The 18,770-nt window shown below is 32.5% G+C and overlaps 1 pseudogene across 1 annotated transcript; it reads right to left on the bottom strand.

The window, feature by feature from the left end:
• LOC148619632 (patched domain-containing protein 3-like) lies at window positions 1-6,656 on the bottom strand (annotated as a pseudogene). Its single transcript, XR_015921621.1, has 4 exons — window positions 6,446-6,656; window positions 4,704-5,472; window positions 2,404-2,604; window positions 1-1,928 (listed from the first exon to the last, which is right to left on the bottom strand). The product of XR_015921621.1 is annotated as a patched domain-containing protein 3-like (transcript).
• Window positions 6,657-18,770: the final 12,114 nt, after the last annotated feature.

Here is an 18,770-nt window from a genome sequence, read left to right as displayed (position 1 = left end):
ACATCTATCCTTTTATTTTGATGGGTCATAATGCAGTGAACTTACTTGCAAAAATGTGTCCGCAAAATTAACAATCAAAAGGACGATTATCAAAAATCAATATGTCTATAAACAACGTTACGCTTGATAATTCATATATCGTTTTTCTTAACATAAAAGAAACATCCTCAAATATGAACCGTATTTACATTAAAACATCATTAATATTGGCTAAATCCCTTTTACTTATTTAAGAAATTTTAATTTTGCGTTGTGATTTTTATAAACATTTTATGCATTCTATTTGTTTACAACTATGTATGATTCTGCATTTTTAAAACCTGAAACGGTTTCATGATTAGTCAATTAGGAATATAGGAGACACACACACACACTTGTTATATTGAACACGCTTTGTCTTTTTTACTGAATCTACTTTTCCACATTTATGATTTATATTTACGCATAGATTTCAGAGGTTTGCATGTCTATATCAATGTCATTTGGCTGTTCAGACACCTTTGGTCGTGGAATTTTGTAAGGTTCATTGATGGATATTTGACTATTACTACCAGCACTTTTTGTTAGACCATTTGAATTGTCTTGGCTAATATGCGATGATGTCGGTGTGTCTTTGTGTTCAGTGGTTGGTGGCCCATAAAGGGGTCCAACTAAAGACAGTAAAACTGGTAAAAGGAATAAAGCGTGCATAGCACCAACTACAACGACTATAAACATTACCTTAAAGAAAATATACGACTTTGAGAAAGCGAGCATCAAAATGCCAATCACAGAAGAAAGTGCGCCATTTAATATAGGTCCGCCAGCAAGATCAAGTGCTTATTCAACTCGATCATTGCGATACTTTCCCGTTGACTGTACAAATGCATGACAAATATGAGCACTAAAATCAGCAGAGAATCCTACACACATAACGATATGTATCATTGTAACATAGCTCAACGTCAGGTCCCATATCTCCAGAAACCCAATAACCCCAACCATAATCATTGCGACTGACATTGTCACCAGTAAAACTAGTGTCGGAAGTGGCATGAATAGAGCAGTAACAAGAAATACAACTGATGCAGCTATTGCTAAAGTTTGTATCGTCTGAGGAACTATCTGAACGTACTGTTCAAAATATTTGAACGACGGAGAAAACGCAAATACTGGAAGAGGCGAAGAGTCTGCTAGGTTTCTCATGCGTACAATCAAAGCAGCTTGTTCATTTGACTTAACCAGGCTTGAGCTCAGAACATGCGAGGCTAAAATGGTGTTGCCATCTATTACAACATCATTTCTCAAAGCTTGTCCTTGAGTCGTTAAAAATGTTCGCAATCCTTGGATAAAATTTGAATACGAAGTATTATCATAGTGGTTTGATTTGGAATATGAATCCAGCCACGATAGCTGAAATGTAGACTATATGTCATTATCAGTTTTTGCTGAGTCAAGTAAGGTCTGTTGTTCTTTTGTCTTGTCTAAATAATTTATAGGAGATCATATATTAAATGATATAAATATATTTTGACTAAAAAGTCGTATATTAGTGTCATAAAACTTATAGTGATAAGAATCAGGGGATACTAGATTTCGCAAATCAAGGACTTCTTGAAAGTTTTTAGCACCCCACGATGAAACTCCAATGTAGCATAGGAACAACAAAACTATAATAGCTTTGGAGTATTTGTTCAAAACAAGCTTTTTTAAAAGTTTCTTAGGATATCTTTCTATAGGACCTTCCACATCTTCTCGGGTTTCTCTTGGCTTCCTTCCACACAATACTACAAATATTCCCGCTTTTCTCGATTGCTTGAGTTCCTGTTTAGACTTTGTGGTGCAGCAAGTAAACCAATGGAGGTTTCTTGTCACCCGCTGTTCGTTGATTGTCATTACTCCGATGTAAAATGTTACATAGTTGAAGTAGCAAAATAGAACAGCACAACCTACAACAAGAATCATTTTCAATATTGTATGTAAAACATTTATATTAAATTTGTGTCGAGGAAAAATCAATTGAATGACATTATTAGAAAGAGTTTTCTTTAAAACGCCATGCTTTCAATGTATTATTTCGAATTGATTTTGTATCATCGTTCATTTCAATTTACAAGATATGGCGCACAAACGTTGGAGTAGTTTTGGAGAAAACAATGTTTTACTTCTCTATGCACTGAATGCATTTTTTTTTCCAAAAGGAGCGTTACTTTCTATGGAAGGTATCTTTTCTATTTTAAGAATAACTGACGATATATATTTTTTACTGAATACGTATATGGTTGCTGCCCGTGACTATGCATACTGGCAGTGTTGGAGGAACTCAAAACAGAGTCATAATTGCTCTGTATACATTTGGAATAAACTGGATGACATTGAATATCAAAGACAACTATTCTTATTTAAATCACAGAGAGTATATACCTGTGTACCATGAGAAGTTTCTGACACTAGGAAAGACAGATGCTGCTCCTGCACAGAACGCAACAATATCGGTAATAGATGTTATGGTAATAGCAATACCACTTGTTCTCATCGTCTTCCCAATCCTGGTCTCCACATCGTCATTACTGGCTGTGTCAGCAAGACCTGACGGTAGAATTAGCATATCATCGACTCCAATTCCTGTAATAAAATAGAAGAATACATATGTAACGACACGAATGTCTTTAACCAGGTGGTAGAATAAACATATTATCGACATCAGTACCTGAAATACGACAGGAGAGTCATCGATACGTACAGCGAAAATGGAAATATACAATACAAATGCCACACGTGATGTTCATATTAAGTGTAATATGTGAAAGAAATGTACCAGTTTACATTTACATAATTACCAGTAACTGATCATACTATTTCCCAACGAAATGATAATCAAATGTAAGCTAGCCTATCTTTCTATAAGAGTAATATGGGGTAGGCATTGCCTAAATCAGCGAGGACTGTGAGCTGCTTTACTATACATGTACCGTTTGTGCGAGACTCGTAAGAATAATGAGGGACATTATAAAGAGGGGGGATCGACCTGGCTGAAAACTTTTCTTCGCAAGTGCAATATTTTTATCTACATGTATATTTTAACAGCAAGGAAAATCAATATTTCTATTTGAAAATCTGTTTTCTTAATTAATGGGGGAGTTTTGTTCTAAATAAACGAATAACTTGAACATTTTTTCCCCAAATTTCCAACCCCATGAGCATACTCCCTTCCCCTCGCTCTCAAAATTGTCAATAAGTTTATGGAATTTCGCAATACTTTACATTTTTTATCCCTTAAGGGCAACATCTATTTCAGTTTTGGCCTGTCAGATTAATCTGTACATATACCGAAAATAATACAGTTCTCTACGGATGATGGGAATATTTTACAAATATCATGTGACGCAAAACAAAATTCAGACGACAGCTGCAAATTCCAAACAAGAAAATGATTGGTATTCCTATCCTAAAAAAGCTATGCTTCGATTGTGATAATATAATCGGAGTTATATTTTTTTCCGAGGCGGGTAAGGTTCTTGACAACAACAACAGTGGAACAGCGAAGATACACGTACGTACATCCACGTGTTTTCCGAGGTTTTCATAAACATAATATTCACTTCTTTAAATAAGTAAAACATTAGAAAAAGACTTGAAAACTATCAGAAAATATCAAATTTATTTTTACAGAAAAACAATTTTAACCTATATTTTTTATGTGCTTGACTGAAGGAAATGATGAATTTTCTCCGTAAGGACATTCACTTTTTGTTACTTCCGGGACATGACTTTTTTTCTTTAGTATATTGGGGAACCTGAAGGGAAAGTTAGAAAGTACACTTAATAACGGTAGAGCTCACAACGCTTGGCGGCACTCGCTTTTATATATCAATCGTATTACTATCACATGTATATACCGGAAATCATATTACTATTATTTGAATGGACCAACAAATTATTAGCATACTGTGCTAAAGTATTCTAGACTTCCCTTTTCCTTTGGCATTGTAAATAAAATTAGTAACTTAGTCTTAGTATGGAGTTTTCTTATGAAACTCTTTTGTTATGCCAGAGCTTGCCGTAACTACACAGATTTTTTGTATCGCGGTAGACTTCTTACAATTTGGCTTATGGAACAGGGCTATAGCGCTTCAAGATTAAAGTCATCATTACAGAAGTTTATGGTCGTCATCATGAACTCGTGGATCGTTACGGTGTATCTACACCATGAAAACTAATTTGTTCAACGTCTCAGTGGTTTCCCTACCTTTTTCGTCTACCTCGGACTTTACTTTTTATAAGCAGTTCGGTGGGTATTTTTGGAAAAGCAGAGGACGCTTACCCTGTCGGTGCACCTGGTTCATGCTCCCTGTTTTTAATGGAGTTGCTCATTTACCTTTGTTACTTTTTATGTATTATTTCAGTTACTTTATGTTCTTTGTTGTGTATATCTGTTTTCCATGTCTGGTCTTTGTCCCTGGATACATTCTTTTTATTTCTGCCAGAATCTTGGTTCCCTTGATTACTCTTAATCAACACCACTTGGTTAGTTTACAAGCAGAAACTAATTATCTTGTATTGACATTTTTCGAGTCTTTATTTTTTCAGTTACTGAATTTTGCCTCTGTCTACATTGTTTTCAATTAATCATTATTTTTTTAAACTTTTAAAGCAGAATTTGACAAGCCATCGGGTACACAGTGAATGTTTAGATGACATACAATTTAAGGTTTTGTACTCACCTAATATCAATAATGGCATTATTCCAACAATGTCAACACATACCGCATCACATAGACTGGCTAGCCCGAAAGCGGAAAGAATGGCTAGACATGTCGACAGAACACCAGCTAAACCTAAATTATACCGATTGTCCACACAATTTGTGCCCATTAACGCAAAACGCAAAACAGGCAAATGCAATCATAAAAGTGAAAGTGATTGAGAAAACAGTGATATCACCACTGACATTATTACTTAATTCTACACTAAGACTATCAAAGTAGTAGTATTTAACATTCAATGATTTGCTGGTGTACTGTCCAAGCTTTTTAACGAATGTTTCTTCCCATTTACGTGAAAGGTCAAAATTCTCATCATTAAGATTAAATCTAAATTTCAAGGCCTTTGCCTCTGTAATGATATTATTGTTATGTGAGAGTCCAATAAACCTGCCTATGAGAATTGTTTCTACTGTCGACTGATTATAATATGGACTCCAGAGGTCATATTACTAACAAAATATGATTCTTGAAGAAACTCGTCATCTATGACACAGTTTTTGTTTCTCTTCGCACAAAGATCATCAAACTTATAAACCAAACCAGACGAATCTTTGACGGAAATGTTTTTAATTACGTTTAAGATTTGACGTAATTCTGACCAATTAGAAATGTTTAAAATGTTTCCCTGGCTTTTCATTTCTACGATGATTTCACCATATAAACCAATACCAGGTAAATTTTGAATGTAGAAATTTTCTGTTGTGTTGACTTCGAACAATGACCTAACCTAAAACGACAAGTATCAGTTACAATATTTCTAAACATTATCTATTAAATAATTGTATTCTTTGTCAAAGACGTCATCAATAAATCGTGAATATTTTATAGAAAAAGTGAACAACTAATCAAAACAAACAAAAACAAAAACAAAAACAAAACATAGAAATAAATAGAATACTGTAAACATATTGGTTTTTGATCCTGTCAAGTGAATATATAAGCGGGTATCAATTCTGATGAATAGTGTTACATAGTGTTAAAAATAAACTTCGCGGGTACTATTTTTTGCATTTTTCTAACCACCACGAAAGACGAGAAAATGAATACACCGCAAAAATTAATACAATTACATTTATATTCTAATAGTATAACAAACAATAAAGTATAATTTTCAACAACAATATAAATTATAAATCAATTAATTTTAACTATATTTTAATTCAAAGTTTAAGTTGTAAATTTGTATTTTTTAAATTAATGTTTCATTTTTTTACAGAAAAAAGATGGGTAACAGTCTGAGAGGTAACTTAAGGAGGTAGACCTAGCGTAAGGGACACAATTCTTACATTAGACCTATTATATTCAGAATTTTACGTCAATCACATGTAAGCATCAAACTAACTGACTGATTTAATTATGTTTCAAATGAAAGCTTGATAGCTTTGGTGAAATTTAATATGATACAAATATATCACTGATTTCTAAAGTCATATCCTAACTCTAGTTCTACCTCCTGAAATACAACATAATGAGAGTTGGTCTCGGTCCCTTCTGAATGATCTCAAAACAATGTTTGTACGATTTAAACATAATTTGTTTTACGATTTAAACATGCACAAAAGTTTAAACTAACAAAACAATGCTTCTTCATCACTTTCATTTCAACAATTTGGTTACAACCGTCATGCATGACCATAATCAACTGATTATTTTGAACCCAACTCTCTTTTCGTAGATATAATTAAGACCTTTCGTCTTACCTTTGCCTCATTTATGCTCGCTTGACTGCCAATTGGAACATACCGATCAATTCCGGACTCAGAATTGATTTTAAGAAGACCCAGTCCAAATAATAAATTGAGAACACCGATAATGTTTTCCAAGGGTGACAAGCAACAAAATGTCCGTATCTTTCAAATTTTCCGCCCACCACTTCCTCAACCTTTTATGTAGTTTGTAAAAGCAAATCATCTAAAATTAGTAACTTCAATATCAAGATGTGAATCATTCATGCACATGGTGTACATTTTAAAAAAAAAAACAATAACAGAATGACAGTGTACACGTACATAAAAGAAATGAACAAAGGCGCCCATTAAACTTATTTTAAATAAGAGTAACACAATAATTACGGAACACTAATCCGATACATTACCAAATCAAGTCCAAATTAAATTTGAGAAAAATAGATATTATATCATCGGAGCAGTTGGTATCGCAATGGTCCCGATTTCGCACAGTTATTTCAAACTATATGGTAGGTCAAATCTGGGTTTTACAGCTCGCCAAATTTTCTCTTCCATTGTAGTGTGAATAAACTGGTGGGGCATGCTATAATGTCATAAATCGGTGATCGCATCAGCGTAATAAATTATTTACATAAGCAATGAATACTCATTGTTTTAGAAGAAGCTGAGTATTTTTCAACCAAGGACTGATATCTGAAATGGATTTCGGGAAAGAGACGTTTTTGACAGATTTCCCCTTGAATCAGGGGTCTGTTCTGCAGATATCTATCGCGTTAAAGAGATTCAGATTAGTTAGTACCTGCGCTAGCGTAGCAAATCAACTATGAAATATAAACACCATCTGCAGATGAAAGTATATTGTTGTACAGGTAAGGAAAATTTTAAAACTTAAGACGTCTCTTTTATCACAAATCTTAGTACTGAGATAGAAAAAGAACAAACTCTTTCTGTAGTGTCATTTATCTCGAGCCGTGGTAGATATATTGAAGGTTAACATTTTCTGAAAAACTTGTTAATGGACAATACATCATCAATATATGTATATGAAATTAAAGGTTTTAGCATCTTTTGTATTTTTATTCTTTACGAAATTATGAAAAAAATCAGTCTCGTATGAATACAAAATCAAGTCGAACAGGGAAGGAGCAAATTTTGCTGCAAAATAGCTCCTCCAAATATTACAAATATATCGTCGAAATCAAGCATGCTGCAAACCTGCAATTTTATGTAGCACATTTTACTCTTTTGATATGTTGTAGAAAAGTATATTGATTTGTAAGCTGTAGATCACATGAAGTTGTAGTTTTAATGGGTTCTTCAACTTTTTTCTTGAAAACCATGCATAATACATAATAGTACATGCTATAGCTATAAATAGAACACCATTTCAGGTGATAATATTATTCCTATGATGGAACAATACAGAAATGGATATTACGAAAATGTCCAGTGTATCAGGATAGGCCTCTGTAAATTCTAAAAAAAGTTCTGCCGGAAAAAATAACAAAGTAACCAGATTTCTAACATTACCAGTTAAGAAATTCAGGCTGTTAAAGGTAATTTTTTTTCCATAAAAGCATAAAGGAAAATAACACATGTACTCTATCAATGCAGATATCAAGACTTTCGAATCTGGGTAACTCAATTGCTTTATAAATTCTACATTGTTTCATAACGAATCCAATAACCTGATAAAAAAAGTCGATTTTCCCTTAACCAAATATTTCTCGAAAACAGTCAAATAAGCATCAAATCTACTGATACATTTGTTTACAAGAATGAAATAAAGAACATAATACAAAAAATACTAATCCAAATCGGAAGAAAAACAAACATTCTACAAGGTTTTTAATGTATCATTTTAGCTCTTATTCTAAAATGGTAGATGCAATGAACTCCAAATTAAATAAGAAGCTTTCTTTAGTAATTTGTAAAATCATATCAATTTTTAATAACAATTGGCTGATTATAACTAAAATCATCACACAAAAACCAAGTGTTTACCGACGACGTCGATACGGACACCGACGACGATGACGCCTACGCCGCTGACATGGCCATAACAATATACAACCGCAATTTTTGCGGTCGTATAATGAGCCAAATAATACCATTATTTAATCATTTCAGATGCAAGATGTTTTACTATGCTTATAATTGCTCCATTTTCAAATCCCTAAATATCCTGTCCATTAATCTTCCTTAGGAGTGTGATTTGCTAAAAAAATACATCTATATGGTTTTCATGGTTCTTACATTAGTTCTAAGTAAACTGTTTTCTAGCAAAAGATAATTAAACTACATAATGGACAAATTTTAGATATCTTTTATATTTTCCAGAAACAAAGTCATGTACTCCACATTTGAAATTCATATAAAACAAAATTACAAAAACAGTTTATGGAGGACTTTAAGGCTAAATCCGTCGATACTGACTACACTTCAACATCAATATCTCAACTATATCGTATATTAAAAAGTAATCAAGAAAACCAAAATTCTAGCAGAAATCAAAAGAATGTAAGCCCGGGACAAAAACAAGACATGGGAAAGAGACAAACGCAACAAAGAACATATACTAACCAAATATAATACATACAAACTGACAAAAGTAAATGAACAACTCGGACCCTACTAAAACTGGGAGCCAGGTGCACCGATAGGGTAAGCGTCCTCTGCTTTTCTAGAAAGACCCGCCGAGTTGTGCATAAAAAGTCAATCCATGGTAGATGAAAGAGGAAAGAAACGCGATGACACAAATCAGTTTTCATGGTACAGATGGATACGTCTTAACGATCCACGAGTTAAAGATTACTACCATAAAACATTATGTATGAGTTGTAATATGAACACTCCTAACGCAGGTGCTGAAGGGATATTGCCACAGATGAAAGGATTGAAATGTCACCGCGTTTGTCGTATAAAATAAAATAGTTTTCCTTTACCATCGATCACTAAATGTAGATCAAGATATCAGGCTGATTTCACACAATCTGTCGTATCCTTTATCTCAAGTTTTTGGGGTAGATGCGATGGATAAAATCCCTGGAGCTAGGATTGTTTCACAATAATTCGTCATATATATAGCGGACACTGAGATTCAAAGATATACCTAAACGATATTCCTTTTATTGGATCACGCAATTATATCAACTTCTAAATAGTTATATACATTTATATTCCAAAAATAGTTCTTTGGGCTAAAATGTATAATACAGTACTTGTTGTGCAGCTGTATAAAACATATCAAGAAGCACCACCATTATCATTTAGTTTAAGAACTAACATAACATGTATGTACATTCAGTACCTTCACTACACTGTCATTTACCTTCTTTTGAACCTCTTTATCATGAAATCATGTAAACATTCTTCACAATTAAACAGACCTTTGTTATTTTTTGCTGTGTGTAGTATTTATTAAGGAATGATTGTTACGTTTTTTTTTCGGTAGAAAGCAATAACTTCAATCATGTGTACACTTAATCATCTGTGTACCGAAATTCAACAAGTAAATCATTTTAAAAAGTTTGATAACGTCACAGTCATTACAAAATTGGGTCTATGAGATGATAAACGTGTTACTTCTGAAATCAAATTATTGTCTTGATACCCTCTTCCTTTTAACAGAGAAGTGATTCATCCAAATCTGTCTTTCTGCAAATATGAGAAAAGAGTAGACATGTTTTTGCTACTTTACAAAAAATATTATAAATGTTGTTTTATTTTACATTTTGTATTTCAATGCGTACATGTATTTGATAGATATTATTGATTGAGTATTTGTCGTTACTCGTATATATCTTCTCATATAGTAGATTTTACTGTGTTATTCAAAATCAATGTCTATTGAGTATTATAATGAAAACATCATCTGACATCACTATAAACATTGCATGTACAATGTACTTTAACATACATGCACGTCTGTGTTATATCATAATAAGATGAGCTCAGAAATATAGATTGATACAACCTAATTTCTATTTCCTAAACTATTTCTCCACTTTTTATGCTAAAGCTCAAATGTTGAAAATCAAAATCTTATCATTTCCAATGGAGAAAAAATGTTTAGTGATACAAATACATGTGCATGTATACAGAAACCTGAAAAATAATCATCAGATTTGTCGTTAAAATTTTGTTCACGATTAATCATGTATTTAAGTGTTTCGACTTCAAAAGCCCGTATACACTTAATGTACTTTTGTACACGTATAAAACATGCTTGATTTAACAAATGTAGACTATAAAGAACCCATCGTGCTTGTACAGCTTATTCTGCATCACCAAAACTAAAAAAAAACACCCAGATGGTTGTGTAGCTTCATCTTATGAGGAACCACGCCTCATTGTTTTTGGAAATTTTAATTAAATGCATATGTGCTTGGATAAGGTTCATAAACTATTACACACAATTACATGTACATAAAGTTATTAAATAATGGTTTTCTTTTAATCAGAAATTAACCAAAATATAGTAGGTAATATATTATAAAAGATTTTATGGGGTAAACATCTTGGAAAAGAGTTATATTAACATGTGCAATGTATATGTATAAGGGTGGCTAAATTGATATTTCTAGTACATGTATAAATTTTACTTTTTTGTCACAAGTTATCAGTACATGCACTCTAGCTTATGCATGTATAGAAAAACTATAATTTTTTAGAGCTCCTCAGGAATGTACTTACATGTACGTTGTACTTTTACTTGTACATAATATATATATATATATTATATATGATATACAGTCCCCCAGACATTATGTTACAGTACTAGGTTCCCGATTTATCAATACAACTTGTTTTGCAACAAAACATCGAAATAACATACAGTTAAAGTTCAAATACAGAATATACGTGTATGTGTATGGTTCGTGAATAATAATTATTACGGATTCAAAGATATGTAAAAGTAAGGTCCTTTTTAACATTGGACGCCCAGTTTTTTCTCTAGCAAAATATGACGAAATATGGACGATATTTAACTTGTGTTTTTAATATTATACGATTCGAAGAATATGTCTACCTCTCGGGCTGCTTTGTAAGCATTTTTATATTAAAAATATTTAAAAATACCAATCTGTCTTGCAAGCACTGGAAAGTGTTGATTTTATCCCAAAATGTATTTTGCGTGGTCAAATGCAGTACATATTGTTTTCATATCACACATTAGATCACGTGATAATGTATTTAACGAATGAACGTGGTCACTTTACATCTAATTTCCACGACCACACCATTACCCACATTCACGGGTATGGCTACGTCCAGGGTCTGTGTAAACGTTTCAATGCTTTACACCGTCTTCGAGAGATTCCAAAGGATAGCCAACCGTGTTAAGAAATCCGGCAGTCCGTCATGTATTACAAATACCACATATGAGTGCATATAATAGTATTGAGTATTTATGTTAGCTCGAAAACGACTATTACATCATGTATCGGAACAGGCAGCTCATATCGTGCAATTGATCGGCTGACATTGTTTTATGAAAATTTTTTGTTGATTTTAGTGATTTATTTCCACGAAGACAGTCAAAATCTCTGCTAGAAGCAACGCTGTCCTTGCTTTACAATGAAGGGTGTAACGGATGTACGGAAAGTGTTACCTTTTTTTCAACTTTATTGTTATAGTGTTATTTAATCATTAAAAACAGCTGCTAAGTTGACACGGTATTTTGCTTACCACTGTCATTACATAATTCCATGAAGGACTTTTGTACGAGTGAATAAGATGATATAACGTGACAATTACAGATGAATTCAGTTGTTGCACGAAACCTGTTTGCTCACATAAATGTAAGAAATAAAAATGATTTTTATCGAGATACACTAATTCAGTAACAATTATAGAGGTGTTGTAAGTGATTTTATATAATGGACAAAAATATCACGCTTTTTTTTCTAAATTTTCAATTCCGGCATAGGCGAGTTAAGAAAACAAAAAACAAAATTCCAGGAAAAACCAAGCTTCATTTCAAGGCAGTATACAAATGATAATTCTTAATACAAAAATAAAGATGCCTGAAAAAAGGAAACGCTAAAACAAAACAAAAATCAGCAGTTGATAATACAAAATAAAAAAAAACTTCAACATATAAAAAAATCAAGTTTGTCAGAATGAATTAAATCGGTGGTACATATAACATAAGTGGTCTATTGTAAGCCTTTTTAAAGTACAAACCTTTTGAAATGATGAGTTTACAATCATCAACACCAAGTTTGAGTCCTTTGGGATTTAAGAGAAACCATTTCATTTTTCATTGTACTCGGCGAGTGTTTCTAAAAAAGCAAAGGACGCTTACCCTAGCGGTGCACCTGGACCTTGCTCCCAGTTTTTTGTGGAGTCCGAGTTGCTCATTTGATTTTGTTACTCTGTATGTATGATTTTAGTTACTTTATGATCTTTGTTGTGTATGTCTTTTTTCCATGTCTTGTCTTTGTCCCTGAATTACATTCTTTTGATTACCGCTATAACCTTGGTTCCCTTGATTATTCGTTTAATCCTATTTGTGTTTTAAGAATATTTCACAATTACATCATTCATAGATCCTAAAAATGATACCCTGTTTCAAAGCTACACCAAATATCTATCTCATAAAAATAAAGTTTGCAACTGAAAGAACTTAGATATTATAAAGTTCAGATATTACAATATTTTTATTCAAATTAACAAAACTCATGCAAGATATTTACTCTCGATCAAAATAAGCGATAATTATTAGTTTAGTTTCGAGAATGGCCAGAACATTTTAAAGAAATTTCCGTCCCATTATTTATATAAAAATATGATTGTCAATTCTTTGTTATTACAGTATGATAACTCAAAAACTTGTACTGAATAATATGAATTAATTTAAGATAACGTTTCGTGAAATGTGGGGCAAGTCACCTCCTGTACGCAATTTGCCTCAAAACATAAAAAAATTAGATGCTGTGTATTATATTCTGACCATAAAAACTAAATAACATCAAAATCAGAGCATTCTGCTTTCTTCTTGAAACATCAAAATGCAAACTCAGTATGTCATTTTCACCGTAAAAATTTTTTTTTTTGTTTCGTTTATCGTTTGTAGCTATTAGTAGTAGCACAGCTATCGACTTGCTCTAATGATAGATACATTAGGGTGCTTTTCTTAAAAAAAACCAGAAAATTCTCCATATTTTGTCAATATAAAGGTATTTACTGTATTTTATTTATCACAGTTACGGAAAAGTTTTGGGAATATAAACAGTTTCATGCAGTTATTACGTCGACGCGTTCTTAAAAGTTGTGTTCTATAACCGAATTGTTGTCTGTAAATTACAATTTTAACACATTTATGTGCTTTGTTGGTCGATTCAACAGTTGTATGAATGTGATGTTAACGAATAATGAAATATATTTGTCTTTAATTTTAGTCATGATAAATGGGACAACAAGTTCTTTGGTATTAGTGACAATGAAGCAGAATGGATGAATCCACAACATTGTTTTGCCCTGGAGGTGACGCATTCAGCTTTAGAAAATGCAGGACTAACGATGGACAAAATAAAAGGATCAAAAACATCTGTTTATATAGGTATGATATGTGCATAAAATTACTCTCATGTAAAGTATGAAACAAATGCTCAAATTAAATACAAAATATGAAAAAAGTGATTTGCATAAATTGTATTTATTGTCTTCAGATATATATACTGCAAAATTTTGTTTTGGTTAGGCATTCAGTTAGTGATAAGATTAGCCGTTGTATAAAAAACGTAAATTTCTCTTATTAAAAAAAAGCGAACATCTAAATATGTTTTGTCTGCAGAAAACGATTAGTGACTGACTTCAATTAGAATAATTGAACAATACAGGCAAACAATTATATTACTCTTTTCATTTTTGTGAATGCTTTGTTATATATTTTACGTACAACAGTGTTATTACAATTCAACAGGCGCAATGAACGACGACATGTCTGCAGGTTTACAAAATGCCGCCACGAGTACAACAACTTTGTGGTTACTGGTATGGCTCAAAGTATAACATCAAACATAATTTCTTATTTGTATGACTTGCGTGGTCCGTCAATGACACTGGACATAGCATGCTCATCTGCACTAGTAGCCGTTCATTTGGGTTGTCAATCAATACGTGCAGATAAGAATAAGTTATTGAATTTACAATGGCCTTGCTTACTGGTTTTAATTTCTATTAATCACGCATTGAGTTCTACTATATAGGGACATTAGAGACATATACGCAAATAGGGGATGACTTCAATCATGTCAATGATATACCTTATTATGTAATTATCGCATGCCTACTCACCTGTTTGAACATGATTTTAAGTTCATTTTCAATTTTTATCATTTTCTTCTTTTTAACTATTGTATTCATTACATAATGTAGTTGAAAGTAAGCGTGCACCTCCATAAAAATTGTTTTATTAGGTAATAACATGAAAACAAAATCCACACGGCATGATGGAATACCCACATTTCATATATGAGAATATGGAATAGATATAATATCATTTTAATCTAATATGTGTTCGTTATTAAATGCATCAGAACTACAACAAAACATGAAACTTTACCATAATTTTCACGTGAATGACTGTCAGTACAGTCGTACTAGTGTACTATAGTAATTGAGGTCATGGGCTGTTAAGAACCACTGGTAATTTTTCTACATCATTATTTTAGCAACATAATACTGTGCATTTATTATTTAAATAAGATCATTATACACATTTAAAAAAGAGGGTTTTTGAAAAAATCTCAAAACCTTTTTGCAAAATGGTAACGAACACGTAATACTTTACACGTGTCTGTTCATACAACATCCCGGAAACAAGGCGAAATGTCCAGAAATGATTCCGTATTATACAATTGTAGTACAATTTATAGTAAAATATGTGAAAATTTGCAACTTCAAACTCATTTTCAAAACTCATGTTGCAGATCAAATCAAGGAAGTTGTGTTTTGTTATTTGTTATTTAGGAACAGAAAATTTAGATATACATTGTAGTATTCTACGGTGTCTTATTATCCCTAAATTATTTTAAATGCACCACTAAAATGCAACCAGTGTTAAGGCATTTTTGTTCAGACATTATATAGTCAACTTTTTTTTGGAAAACGTTGTTCTTTTTTTACATTTTTGAAATTCTATACATGGAATCTTTCCATGTTACCTGTTTTCCAACACCTACAAGCACGATCTCACTCAAATTATTTATCAAATTGTATTGGGGTCGATTGATCTTTGATCTCTCCGCTAAAAAATGCAAAATAAAGGAAAATTTTACCATTTTTCAGTTATGATATTCGAAACCTACATTGATTTATCTATTCACTGACATATAATAGAGTCGGTATATCTAGGACTATCAAAGTTCTGAAAATTTATAGCCATCCGCTGCACTATATATACATACATACGTAGTGGAAAAAATATTTCCAAATAAAATTTTTATTCTAAGAGTTTAATGGACCAAATACCCCTGTATTTGAATTCTGTATCATTTTGAAAGAGTAATCAAGAGAACCAAGGTTAAAGCGGTAATCAAAAGAATGTAGTCAAGGGACAAAGACCAGACATGGAAAACAGATATACACAACAAAGAACATAAAGTAAATAAAATCATACATACAAAGTGACAAAAGCAAATGAGCAACTCGGACTCCACTATAAACTGGGAGCATTGACCAGGTGCACCGGTAGGGTAAGCTAAGCGTCCTCTGATTTTCTAAAAACAGCGGCCGAGTTACTCATAAAAAGTCAAGTCCGGGGTAGACAAACGAGAAAAGGAATATTATGACCTGTTCAATAAATCAGAGTTCATGGTGCAGATGGATACACCATAACGAGCCACGAGTTCATGATGACGACCATAAAACTTCTGTATTGATGACTTCAATCTTGTAGCAAAATAACCCTGTTCCAGAAGCCTATTTGTTAGAGTTCTAGCGCGATACAAAAAGTCTGCGTAGTTTCGGCAAGCTCTGGCATAACGTATGAGTTGTGATATGGACACTCCATACGCAGGTGCTGAAAGGATGTTGCCACAGATGAAAGGAAAGTTGACAATTTTGAATGAAAAGTCATCACGTTTGTCGTCAAGTTTGGTCAATAGTTTGATGTCTAAGTGTAGGTCAAGATACGCGGCTGACTTAAAAATGTCTGTAGTATCCTTTATCTCAAGTTCTTTGGGGTAGATGCAATGTATCAAATCCCCGAAATTAGGATAATACGTTATCTATATAGCGGAAACTGAGATTAAAGGATCTAGCCAAACGAAATTCTTTCTTTCGGATCAGATCAGCAATAAAATCAGCCTCATAAGAGTGAAAGAATAAGTCAGCAAGTAAAGGAGCATATTTGTTTCCATTGGAATGCCGACCTTTTGTTGAAAAACACGTCCACCACACTGGACAAATAGGTTGTCAATTAAAAATTCCAGCATTTTGTAAACATCTTCCTCTGATATTTGGAATTATTTCTTACAAAGTATGAAGAATCTCTACCAAGAATTATATATTTGTATCTAGGTGTACCACCTTTTTTTCGAAAAAACAACGATGTATAATAGAACTAGACATTCTTTAATTATACTTATGGAAACATAGTCCCCTTTTAGCAACTGGTCCAAAGTATCTAAAAGGCGTTTCGATTAATGTCTGACGTAGAAGCTTTCGGTGGTACAATTTTCGAAAAAATTGGGTCGTAGACCTATATCGAAGACTCAATAGGCTATCATAATTAATTAATTTTTGTCATTTGACTTAAGTTGACAAGATTTGAACATAGTTTTGCTAAGATATTTCTGCCATGTAAAATGATCAAAAATTATATTTTGCATTTTGATAATTAACAAATGCCTCTCCTAAATCAAAAACTGTAAAAAACAAATGCAAAAACTAACACCATTTCGTCAATATTTTTAATATATTTTATTTTATTTTGCTTTGAAATACAATCTATGTTATATTAAGATATTTTCGTTTATTTTTTAAAGAAATTCTCCAAAAAAAAAGACAAATGTTTCCATCAGATTTCATGTTTTAACTACAGAAGTTTTATGTTTGTCATCATGAGCTCACGAATAATTGCGGTGTATCCATCTGTACCACTAATTTGTTCAACCTGTCATAGGTTTCCTTTCCTCCACCCCGGATTTGACTTTTTATGAGCAACTCGGTAAAAGTTTCTAGAAAAGCAGAGGACGCTTACCCTACCGGTGCACCTGCTACATGCTCCGAGTTTTTAGTGGAGTCCGAGTTGCTCATTTGCTTTTGTTACTTTGTATGTATGATTTTAGTTATTTTATGTTCTTTGTTGTGTATGTCTGTTTTCCATGTCTGGTCTTTGTCCCTGGATGGCATTTTTTTTATTACTGCTATAACCTTGGTTCCCGTGATTACTTTTACCAAAAAAATTATGTTTTTTTTATTTTATGTTTTGGCATTATTTAAAAAAAAAGAGAGAGATTGAAATTTATGTTTACCAACGCTAATTGTGTACATTCATTCACATATTTATTAGTATTCAGAGCTTCATATTTGGTGTATTTTATTGATCTATGCCCCTGCACTGATCACTGATCATTGTTCTCATCACTCCATGAACGTATCATCACGTTTGCGATATAAGAGACGACTTTAATTTTGAAGTTAATTTTACGAATGTTTTCCGCCCTTGTCAAAAACAGGGGTAGAATCATTCATGAATTTTTTGTCGATTTCATCGGTCACAATAGAAATTTTAAGCTAATGCAAACCTAATGACAAATATAAGTGTATAGTTACTATCAATGCCTTTTCTCGCGGTTGACATACTAACACATTTACCCCATGTCCAGTAAGACAAACGGTCGCCATGAACTGCCGTCGCTCCATTCTGCATATATATTCTATACATGGCTTAGTGTATACTTTCTTTAATTCTTTATGATTTGGTAAACCCTACATGGTACTATTTTAAGTGGTTGTAAGTTATCATGGCCTTATTTTTTAATCGATTCTGGGCAACAGTGGTCGTAGTTGCCGTTTCATTGTTCCGCTAATTACATTTTTCTTGCAGTTTTATTTCGTTTAAGTGTATGTAGACAACATATTGGTGATATGTACAATTCGTTTTATTTACATTGGAAAGTAATTTCATAAAAGTGTCATACATGTATGCAAAACAGCCAATTCTAAAATTTAAAAAAATCAGATACAGGTAATGAAAATTTTAAAAAATCAAAAAAGGTATGGAGGGAGTGACAAAAACATGAGAAAAGAATGGAATAATTTCAATAAAATCTATATATCTAATCGTTTAGAATATCAAAAATTTAGACCATAAGAAAATCAG

Source organism: Perna viridis, chromosome 4 (assembly GCF_037379345.1).
Source record: "Perna viridis isolate PV_CMFRI_1.1 ecotype Kerala chromosome 4, ASM3737934v1, whole genome shotgun sequence".
NCBI lineage: Eukaryota > Metazoa > Mollusca > Bivalvia > Mytilida > Mytilidae > Perna > Perna viridis.
Note: the sequence above shows the minus strand (reverse complement) of the source record. Positions and strands in the feature narration are given on the sequence as shown.